We start from the raw sequence: 12,221 nt of genomic DNA, 5'->3' as shown, positions 1-12,221 counted from the left end.
TAAGGAGGGTGGATGTAAAACCTGAATTTGCAAGGCTTTGCACTTTAATAATGAGATTAAAGGAGGGAAAATAATATTTGGATTAAACAAAATAATTAAGAACAAACTAAAAATACTGCTTGGAACATGAATGGGGATTCACGTCTCTTCATGAGTGCTCTTACTGTTCATAATAGTATTATACACTTGTCTGTATTGAATTCCATTATTCTGCAAAGAATAACTTAATTCCTGTTGAACAGAGCAACTGCTTGGCACATCCTGGAAGTGTCTGTGTATTGTGCATGTGTCATAAGGTGAGTTGGACAGCTACAACAGTTTTGAAGGAATTGTGACACCTCAGACGTTGTGCGTGATAGATCTTCTGGCAAAATATATGCAGAAAAAATTAATTATGCATATGCAAGCACAGGATTTGGAGTCCCTGAATATCTGTTGACCCAAGACCCAAGCAGGGAGTTAAATAAAACTAATACTGACATTATTGTATCAATCTTGATACAAAATTAATTGAAGGTAATAAATGGAAGCATTCTGTTAAGACGCTATTTCTGGAGCTATACAGTGACTGGTCTATCACTGAATTCAAGAAGATTGATGGCTACGAGGCCCATGTCTTCATAGCCAAACCTGTTTTCAGTTACATTTCACTAGTTTACTGTATGTTTCTGGAAGTTTCCTGGGATTTTCCTCTGCTGTCTTACAGATTTCTCAAATAAAGCCTACAACCTACTTATCTGCTATCAAGAAAATAATTCTTTACCAGAAAGCAAAGCACATACCTCATTATCATTTAATTAAGACATCACACATGAAAAACAAACCAACAAACAAAATAAATGTCTTGCCTCAGGCAATAATTACGCCACCTGGAAAGCAGGAGCAGATAACTCCTTAGAGTTGCTGGAAAGCTCTTCAAACTTCGCATCAAAGGAGGTTCTATTTTTTTGATACATATTTTCCTGCACATCTTCATGTTTGTCATTATTATTTATTCTATTCTAAATTCATAAAGACTGGATTATAGTATGACTGGGTAGATATTTGCCAATGAAATAGAAGTGATTTATGACATGCTGTGGCCTTTGTATAAAATAAATGGGCTTTTAAATCATAGGTATGTTTGTATGTGGACAAAAGAGACAAAACTGAATATTTGTTGTAATGACCTTCTTATACACAATTTTTTGTAGCTGGAAGACACAGCATGGATGCTTTGAGATCGGATGTTCTTATGCTAAGATCTTGAGTTATTTTCTTATGCTTTCTTGAGCTGCTTCCCTGACAACTTCTGCTGTTAATAGTTTTTATGCAGGAGGTGCTCGGTTTCTCCATCTTTTTTTTTTCTTTTTCTGATGGACAAAAACTTTCCCAAGATGACTTCTCAAACATGACATGGGAGATCTTTCTTATTTCTCCTTCTGACTGCATATTCACTGTTTAGAAAGGTTAACAGACCATGGTTCATTCTCACAACGCTACTTGTGTTAGTAATTCACTAAAGTCAGGAATTAACAACTGAATATGCTTTGTGACTTTGTGGGGTTTTATTATTATTATTTTTTCCTAATGAGAGGAGAAGGAGTCAGGAAAAAAAAATTAATTTCTCCTCTAAAAGCATTTTACTTTGCTGTGCAAAAAAATGTTGGAGAATTAGATGTACAGAAAAGCATCTGGAACAGTTTTGGGCATGAACAGTCGGATAAGGAAAGGGAGGGAAGAGTAAGAAAGAAGGAATACTTATTTATATGAGAATCTTCCTTGTTTGTATTAGAAAATTCTCTTTTGTTTAGCCTTTTCAAGATGCAGAAGAAAAAATATCTCTTCATAGTCTTTTTGGAATCATAGATGGAAAGTACAAAGGATATATATATGTGTGTGTATATATATATATATAGTGTGTGTGTGTCTGTGTGTGGATGGTGAGTGTGGGTGAGTACATATGTGTGACATTCAGACTTCTAACACATGGCTGTCATTTGCAGTATAGTGTAGCGTAATCATTACATTTTTGGTTTTTTTTTTTCCTTATAAAATGAAACCACCCAATTCTTATGTTATAATTTTAAATCTAAGAACAAGATAGATTGGGTCAGTTAGTTATCTATAGTACCAAATAAGAACTTAGTTCACTAAGTGTAAGACAGGTAATTAACAAAGAAGCAGGGAAGACTTGATATTCAGCTGCCTTTGCAGAAGTTCTTGAATTTAGCAGCAGAAAGGTTGGAAAAATCTTACAAATAATGTTAAAATTAAGTTAAGATGTATGAAAATAGAAAGAAAACACATCAGAATATATTCTGACAAGCACTTTCATTTAAATTGGTTTAAAGTTAATCTGTTTGTATAATAAGCTCTAAAATGAATAAAGGAGTCTGGTATACTGCATGTACAAAAAAAAAGGGAATACCATACAAATAGAAATAAAAAAAACTTACACCTTTCTGCAAAATAGTTAGTCTTGAAATTTGCCTTTGCTAATTGAGAAATCAAATTTACAGGAGATTAAAATTAAGAAAGGGACAAATAAAACCTTAACTTATTAAGTATGAGAAGCTCTGAACATTGATCAAGACTCCAGAAGCAGTCATCTCCCAAGAGATGCTAACGGGAATGGGAACAGAAATTAGAGAAGCCAACAGAATACCCTTATTTAAGAAAAAGCCTAGGGACACAGCAGGAAATTAAAGACCAAATAGTTTAACTTCAATTTGCAGGAAAGTATTAGGAACTATTTTAAATCACCAGATTGGAAAATGCTTAGAAAAGCACAACTTGATTAAATGAAGGTTGGAATAGGAAGGTTATGCCTTACTAATTTGTTAGTTCTATGAGACTATCATTGCTGAAGTAGACAAAGGAATTGCAGTGTGGATATCATACTTAATGGCTGCTCAGGAAGCTTTTTAATATCAGAGGTTGTGTAAGGTGCAGAATCATTGAAGAGGAGAGAGTCTGGCATATTAATTTAAAAGAAAATGGCTAAAGGACTAAAGGACAGAGAACAAGCCCCTATAAACCTGGAACAATATCGTTTGGAGAAAGAAAAATAAAAGAGAAAAAAGAAATGTGATCCCATAGAAATAACTTCTGGTCTAGTGCCTGGAAATGTAATATGCTGGGTTCAGGATGAGATAATACAAAGGCCTTGCACTGTATATAAAATTCTATAAATAAAAGAAAGGTCAAAATTTAATAAACTATCTCAAAATATTTTATAAAACTTTTTTGTATGACAGGCTTTTCCCTCCAACTTCTAACAGTAAAGCAAAACTGTGATGGAAGTACAGTCCATCTTTCTTTGTGATACTCTTAAAAACTTTATCTACAGTATGATACAGAAGTGCCAACATATGTGCTTTAGGTTTTGGTAAGGGTTATAAATGTCATTGTAGATCAGGAAAAAATAAAATTCACTGTTCAAAAAGAAAGTTGTATTCTTCTGTCTGTTTCTATCCAGAATGTATTTAAGACTTTGAAGTGGGAAAAAAGACCGTCTCATCTTAGAAGAAAAGTAAAACCAAAACAAAACAAGGAAAAAAAAAAACAACAAAACCCAAACACTCATGTTAAATGGAAGTGAAAAGACCACTTTCATCTTGCTCTTCATCTGTTTGGAAGACTGATGTGGTTTTTACTTGCCAGAAGTTTCTACTGAAGATGACAATAAATTTCATATAGCCTGAAAATTGCTGAGATCCCTTTTCTATCTTTTTCACTTTGTCTTTAGCCTGATGACAGTTACTTACCATTACAAAAGAGAAACTGAAAGAAAAAAAATCCTTCTGGGTTTGTGGCCACTGGAATGTCAAAAGATTTGGGAAACTGAATTAGGTCATGGCAATCTTAGTCCTAGAATAATATTTTATATTAAAAAAAAAATCTAGGGAAAGTTTCTGCAGAGTTTACAATTTGAAATTCATTTTTTAATACAGGTATAATATTTTGAGACAAGGAAATTAAGATTATTGTACTACAATGATATATGCTTTTAAAATAAATAAAACAGATTCTTACCTGTCTTTAATAAATACTGTATAACATTTTATATTATCTTATAGACAATATAAATGCTATAGAAATCTAGAATGTATTCGGTGGGTTTTTTCTGTTATTTTTTCTCTTCAGCTTTGGCTTGCTGAATAATGCTTAATATTTGTGGGGGTTTGACCTTGGCCAGCTGCTGGATGCCCACCCAGGCACTCTTTCACTTCCTTTCCTCAACAGGACAGGAGGAGAAAATAAGATTAAAAACTCATGGGTTGAGACAAAGACAGCAAGATCACTCACCAATTACTGTCACAGGCAAAACAGACTCAACTTGAGAAAGACCAATTTAATTTGTTGCCAGTTAAAATGGAGTTGGATGGTGAGAAACAAAGACCAAAACTAAAACACCTTCTCCCCAGCCCACCCTTCCCAGGCTCAACTTCATTCCTGACTCTTCTACTTCACCAGCAGCTCACAGGAGATGGGGAATGACAGTAGCAGTCAGTCCATCTCTGCAACTCCTTCCTCTTTATACTTTTCCCCTGCTCCAGTGAGGGTTCTTCCCATGGACTGCAGTCCTTAAGGATAAACATGTTTCAGCATAGGTCTTCCATGGCCTGCAGTCCCTGCCAGAAAACCTTCTCCTGCATGGGCTCTTCTCCACAGGCTGCAGCTTCCTTCAGGGCACATCCACCTGCTCTGGTGTGGGGTCCCTCATGTGCTGCAGTGTGGATATCTGCTCTGACCTGGTCTCCTCCATGGGCTGGAGGAGTCTCCTTCTATAGTCCTTAAAGAGAAAGCCCATTGAAGCCCAGAACATTTTTTCCATTACTAGTAAAAGACCACTGATTTTATATTTACTTGACAGTGCAGGGATCTCAGGACTAGTCTGGGATTGCCTAGGACTGAGCTTATTTTTGCTTGTTTTAGCTGCGGTTGCAATTGCCTAGTGGCTAAATAGCCACTGCCTTGTGTTAATTAAGCTTTAGTTTACTGGAATGACATAATAGTAGAAGCAATTCTGTACAGACTTGTGGTTTAGCTTCAGTCAGCAACTAAGCACCACATAAGCTTGCTCGCTCGCTCACCCTCCGCCTCCCTGTTGGGATGGGGGAGGGAATCTGAAGAGCACAAGTAAGAAAACTCATGGGTTGAGATAAGAAGAGTTTAATAATTGAAATATAACAATAATAATAATAATAACAACAACAATAATAACAATAATAATAACAATAATAATACATTCTAATGAAAAGGAAAAGAAGAGAGAGAGAGAGAGGAACAAAACCCAGGAAAAGAAAAAAAAAGAACAGTGATGCTACCGCTCACCACCCGCTGGCTGATGCCCAGCCAGTCCCCGAGCAGTGATCCCTGCCCCCCGGCCAACTCCCCCCAGTTTCTATACTGAGCATGACGTCATATGGTATGGAATAGCCCTTTGGACAGTTGGGGTCAGCTGTCCTGGCTGTGCCCCCTCCAGCTTCTTGTGCACCTGGCAGAGCAGGGGAAGCTGAAAAGTCCTTGACTAGTGCAAACACTGCTTGGCAACAACTAAAACCTCAGTGTGTTATCAACATTATTCTCATACTAAATCCAAAACACAGCACTATGCCAGCTACTAGGAAGAAAATTAACTCTATCCCAGCTGAAACCAGGACAAGACTGAATTGTCTGCAGCTCTAGAATAAAAAGTGACATGGAAGAGTGCAGACACAGGATGATACAGGAGGTCCCAGGAAGGCAGCCTTGTGAATGAGGTGAAACTGGTTTAGAGATAACAAAGGGAACAGAAAACAGGATGACTGTGAACCGACAAAGAGAAAGAGCACATAAGCAGACTGTGTTAAGAAATAGTATAAAGGTAATCCCAGGTGGACTCCAAGAGTGACGTGGAAGACATGCTTACTGATAATATCCTAGGAAGGTTATTTTGACAGCTCAGTTTGGAGGCCTCATTTCTCTTGATTTGGAGGCTTGATTTCTCCTTGAAACACTTTGGAACTTGGTTTCTCTCTTGGTTAGGGAGGAAATTATGCTGTGTAATTCTTTTCTCTGGGCTTATGGAGAAGTGTAGAAAGTGGCAGCTTCTTCAGCCAATTATCCAGCCCTTCCAGACAATTTATTCTTTTTGCATTGCTTCCGTTCTCTCTACCCCAGCTACATATAATCCCTAACATCTCTCCTTGTATCAAGAATTTCTGATGGTCAAGAGTTTATGATATTGACTTGGGAAGCTTCTGTGTGAAGGAGTTTAACTAGGATAGCGAGTGTGAATGTTTCATTGACTGAAGCTGTGATGTTCAGGAAAAGACAGACGATCCTGAGACAAATCCTCATTTGGACACTTGTGAACTCAAAAATCTGGTGACTCCTATAAAGACACCAGTATATCTATATCAAAGGATAGTTACTTGAAACATTTATCAGTTGTCATAAGCCAAAGACACACTTTTCCTGTGTCCAACAAAATATTACTAGTGAATTTCTATGAATATAGACCTATGTGTCACCAATTGTATTTAACTGTATGGGAGGTGTTGACCTCTTTTTATTACAGATGTTTAAACAAAATGGCATGAAATCTCCAGTTATATTGCCTCTGCATGCTACAGGTTTAGTATCTACTAAAGGCTAAACGAGTAATCCTGTCTGTTCTTCAAGACAGCTGAAGTAGTATCACTTTGTGGTTTATGTACTCCAGATGAAACACTGCCATGTTTCAAACACTTTTCAAACTTGTTTTTCTTCTGTTTTCCACCTGTTTGGGTTAGGCGAGCACTGTTGGAACAAAATACAGTTAACATACGATTATTCAGTGCTCCTGGGATAGGATGAAAACAAATTTCTTTTCAGGGGAAAGCTAGTTCTCTTGGAGATTTTTACAAGAGCAAAACATTGAGAGTTTTCTGAAATAATACATTACCATTACCAATACTGGAATGTAAGCTCCTATATCATTGCAAAATATACTCAAAAGACATCCCTCAGTTGACCTGGAAAACGACTTTTCAACGAGCACTTCTTTCTAAGCAGGACGCACATGTAGTAAAAAGAAATGAAATTTATCTTCTGGCTAGCATAATTGCTCTGCCAGTAAGTTATCTGTAGCCAAAGCAGAGACCTGTGACACCTGTAAACCATAAATGTCCTAATCAGGATATCATTAATATTAGCTTGCCTTGATCCTGAATGTAAGCATACTGAAATAGTGTAATTAACAACAGCATATAAGCATTTTGTAACACTGTATATAGCCAGACATAGTTTTACTATGTGAATAGTGAGCAATGTGACCACAAAAATGTTAAAGAAAGAAAGGTGTAATTGTATACAAAAGGCATCAAAATAAACATTGGCAGAGGAAGAACAAGATAAGCACAAGGAACTGCAAATAGGCAGGATGTCCTCATGAATATGCAAGAATAATGACTACCAAGAGAAAAGAAAAACAAGATAAGCAATATTGGGAGCAGATGAGACACCACCTCCCACTCCCCCTTTGGGGATTGAGGCCAATAGCATAAAAGCATCAGGTATAAACAAAGAAAATTGGAGAAGAAAGAAGACAAACCCACTTTGGTTTTGATGTCTCTCATCAAACAGCTTTCAAGCCTGATCACCCAGACATCAGTGACTAAGAATCACCAAGGACTGCAGTTATCAGTGCTAACTATATGCTATCAACTTTGTGGTATTGTATACTGACAGGTAAGTTAGAAAAGTATTCCTAAAAATTAAGCCATGATTTTTCATGGCGCCACAAGGAAAAAATGGCAATGTCAGGTCTTTGGTCTCTTTCCCTCCTGCAGGGGAAAAGATTTTGACCCTTCCCCCTCTCCCAGCAGCCAAGAAGATACAAGACAGTGATTAGAAAAATTTGAAAGCAAGAAGGAGAAAGGGAGAAGTCTTCTTATCAAATAGAGGTAAAAACATGCATGGAGGAAAGAAGGCATCCACTGAAAGTCTGTCCTATACACTGAGTAAAAAGGAGAGGGGAGTGCAAGTCAAGACATGTGAGTACCAGAGCCCTGGGATGAGCATGCTGAGAGAGAAGTACCTGCTGTCATTCTTAATGCCCTGAAACCTCACAGTTTTCCATAGCTTGCCTCTTGCTATCTCTGGACAGCCCATCTCCTGGAACCAATAGTGCTGTAACCACACAATGTTTGTTCCTTATATATATATATATTTTTATATATATATATATATATATATATGTGTATGTGTTATATATATTGAATTTCTAGAACATTGAGAATGTTGGTTAACTTTTTTTGGTTTTAATATGGTAATGAGAAATTTAGGTTAGCCTTAGTCTTAGCAAGTTGAGTCTTTAAAAATGGACCTTTGTAAACAGAAGACTTTGCTCATATATCAAGTGCATAGGACTACAACATATGCAAGGCTTAGTGTAGTAAGCATACCTGGGAATTCCTACTAGAACAATGAGAAGTGGTGCAAGGACCAGTTTATCTCCCTATGTCTCAGAAGAACCAAGCAGTTCATTGTGATCAAAACCAATGCTCTTGTTTGCCTTTGGGAAGGTATAGATGTAATGAATCCTACCCTTAGAAAACAAAAGCAGTTTCTCTCTAATTTTGTTGATAACTGATCTTTTTTGATAATCTGTTCACCACACTTAAGAGTTGAATTGCTGTATTTTTGTGGACCCTATCACCTTTTAACAGCCCACTACATCCTAAGTGGCTTGTCTATGGTCACATTTCAAATTTGGCAGGACTATAAATATGGTCATTTCCTAACCTTTTATCTTTTTCTTTGCCACATTCTTATTACCACATTCTTGAGCAGCTCCAGCAAAGTGCAGCTACATATATCTCCAATATTAATCTGAGCCCATACGCCACACTGTTGAATTACAAACATAAGAGGATAGCTGCAGCTTCTCTGAACACTTCATGAGTTACTTCCATCTATTTGATCTACTCTGCCTTCTACAGAATTATTCATTGTGTTTCATTCTTTACTAGCTGGACTGAAAGTTATTTTCAGATCTGGACAAATCTTGTTCACTGATTGTTTGGACTGCCATAGCTATAAGTGTCTGGGGAAAAAAAAAAAAAAGCCTGTGGCAACTGACATCCCAAAAAGAATGTATTTAAAAGACAGATATTCATTGTAGGGGAGAGGAATGCATATCTGGCTAAAAGGCAACCGTTGTATGGTAAGCCTTTTTGATTCATTAAATGCCAGGAACATGCAAGAGGAAAAAAAGTCCCAAATGGTTCAAAGGCCTATAGAATCCTGAGGGGTTCCTGGAGATACCTAGCTGCGGCAATCTGTCTTGTTTGGTACAGATGTTTACATGATAGTAAGCATAATAGATGTAACTTGGATTAAAGAATGATTCATGGTTTTTTAACTCTGAGTTTATACATATTATATCCCTCACTCTGTAAGAACATGGATTGGATTGTGTGATTTCCTAAATATGAAAGCATTCTGGTGTTAGTATTATAAATACATTTTCTAATAATTTTACTGAAGCAAATATAGTAATTCAAATAAGTGAAAATTGCACACACGTCTTTGGGTTAAAAGATCCCTTTTAATACTTGCATACTTAGTACTTTCTGGTCCTGTCGCTGAAATCGGGAATCAAACTCCTTAACACCAATGTAGTATTAAGAAGCAGGCATCCTTTATTACGGTGCTGGATGCACAGGGGATCATTCCACCTAGCGTGCATACCACAGGTTGCATCAACCAAAACTTATTTTCTTCAATTACATACATATGCATCCAATTTCCCAGAATGACCATACATATTCATTATATTTCCCGGAACTAATTATCATATTCGCGTGGTCATTACGCATGCATCCTTGAGCTCCGAGGGGCTTCTGTGGGGGTCTCTGGTGGTCCCTGGTGGTCGTACAGGTGTGTCCTTTAGTTGACCCTTCTTCTGGACATGCGCAATCCCACCTTGCTTATGTAACCTGTTTTCCTTCTTCATGGTGCATGGTCCCTAACAATGATTTGGCACCCTTAACACAAACCAGTTATTCTAACCACCCTTGACTCGTTGTCAAGATGGGCTGGGGCTGTACTGGGAACATAACAGCATGTCCGTACTACTCCTCGTCCAATTGTCTTTGGGCATAGTAGCATATCTATAGCCATAGATGTACAAACACAACATTAAAGCATTGCCTACCCTGCTCCTATCTCTATGTTGCTTAGTTACAAAAGAACAAACTAATCATTTTGGTTACATCTGGTTACAGTCCCTGACATTGTCTGAATTGCTAATTCTGTATTCCATGGCCTGACATTATTTGGAGTGTTTTGCACAGACTTTACAGTGTCAGACCACGTATGACTCATACCCTCTTCGGACCTTCATAAGGTTTTTTTCCTAAGAACAATGCTTAAAAGTTATAAAATAAATGCAGAATATGAACTTATATTATATACTACCTACGTAACAGTTTATGTTTTTCACTGTCCTCTCAGAGACCTACCTCATTCTTGTGTTGCGCTTTCCACTGGACTTTTTTTAGATGCTTCTCCATCTTAATTTTTATAAAAACATATACAATCTGACAAGTCTCACACACTCTTTGTGAAATTTGCTTATATGATCCCTTCTTCCTATTCTCTCACCACAGTTCTGGCATAATGAATGTTTGCAAGATTCTAGGTTGTTCCACAGGCCATAAAATAGGAGGTCCTCTGACTAGGGATCAAGTATATGGTCCCAGGACCAGCAGAGGCACTGTGAAGTCCTCTTCCTCAGCAGAGCACTTGAAGAGGATTCATTATGAACTGGAGTGCTACAACCATGTGACTCAAGTTGGAGCATATCCTAAGGGTGGCCCTATAAATTGTTCATATAAGAGACATGCAAAAAGGTTTACTCCATTACAGGGGACATCTCATAATGTAGTGCATATATAAATTTACATAAGCTGCATATATGACTTCCATACGACTGAGAAACTCATATAAGTTGCAGTAAGCAAAAAGCATTTCCCATAAGTGTAATGTATGCTTCATTGAGAGGGGTAGAATGTAATTTCAGCAGTTTTAAAATATGTTCTATGTCTTAAATTATGATTTAAACCTATAATCTTGGATTATGTTAGTTTACTGAATCAAATCAGTAATGGCTCATCTTACATTTAAGCCTCCAACAGCATTACAATTGATAGAGCACAGTAAAAAGATTACAAATCTAAGTGATCATCAAGATATAATGATTTTTTTTTCAGTCACAGTTGCAGGAAAGCTATCTCCTACATAAATTAATGAAAATAAAAAAAGTTTTAAAAAAAAGTCTTTGGGGAAATGGAAGACTGCGTGGCAGAAGGCACAAAAGGGGCCAATCAGCAAAATAATAAGCAACCTAAGGAGGGTTTAAAATAACAGGAGATAACACACGTTATTAGTTGATCCTCAGTCTGTCTCTCATTTTTTTTCCCCAGTAAGTATGTATTTACTCATTTTAAAAGTATTAAAATTTTGGAGAAATAATAAAGGATATAAAGAAAGAAACACATAGGTTAGCTTGAGGAAAGAAGACCAAAGTCAGCTATCTATAGTGTTTCCTTATTTATTATTCACCACCACTATAATGGGGAGGGAAGCCAGGAATGATAAAAGGCTAGTTTACACTTCATAAATTGTCATATACCAGCATATTTATCACTAATATTCAGAGATGGTATGAGATGCTATCTTGCTTAAAGGTTTAGTGACTCAAGAAAATATCAACATGATTACAATGTACAGAGATAGATCTCCTATTAATTCTGATGTATTATAGCACATGAATTCACTAAAGAAGTCAGATTGACTAATTAAAACTTTATTCTATGTAAAACTTGAAAAATGAAATTGCTGCTCAGCCTTTCATGTTATTTTCTGACAGTCGGCAGACAACTTCAGAGACTAGCTTGAACTGTCAAAATAATTTATATATATTAAATGTCAATGCAACTCAGGAAGAAGATAAAAATTTGCTTTCAATATGACATTTATATGCCAGTGCTTGATTTAGATATGCAGAGGTAGCAAGACATGTTAGCTAAAAGTAGTTATGCAGCATATTTCTAAACATGATGTCCCATTTATGTTCAAAATGATGTGGACTGAATCAATTAGGAGAAACAAGTGAGTTCCAAGAAGTACTTTAAAAAAGCTGTGGAGTTGCTTAGTAACCTGATGTTATACTTCATTTCCCAACAGAACTATAAAGCTGTCAGACC

This window comes from Mycteria americana, chromosome 4, assembly GCF_035582795.1.
Source record: "Mycteria americana isolate JAX WOST 10 ecotype Jacksonville Zoo and Gardens chromosome 4, USCA_MyAme_1.0, whole genome shotgun sequence".
NCBI classification, from domain to species: domain Eukaryota; kingdom Metazoa; phylum Chordata; class Aves; order Ciconiiformes; family Ciconiidae; genus Mycteria; species Mycteria americana.
This window is presented reverse-complemented; position numbering follows the sequence as displayed.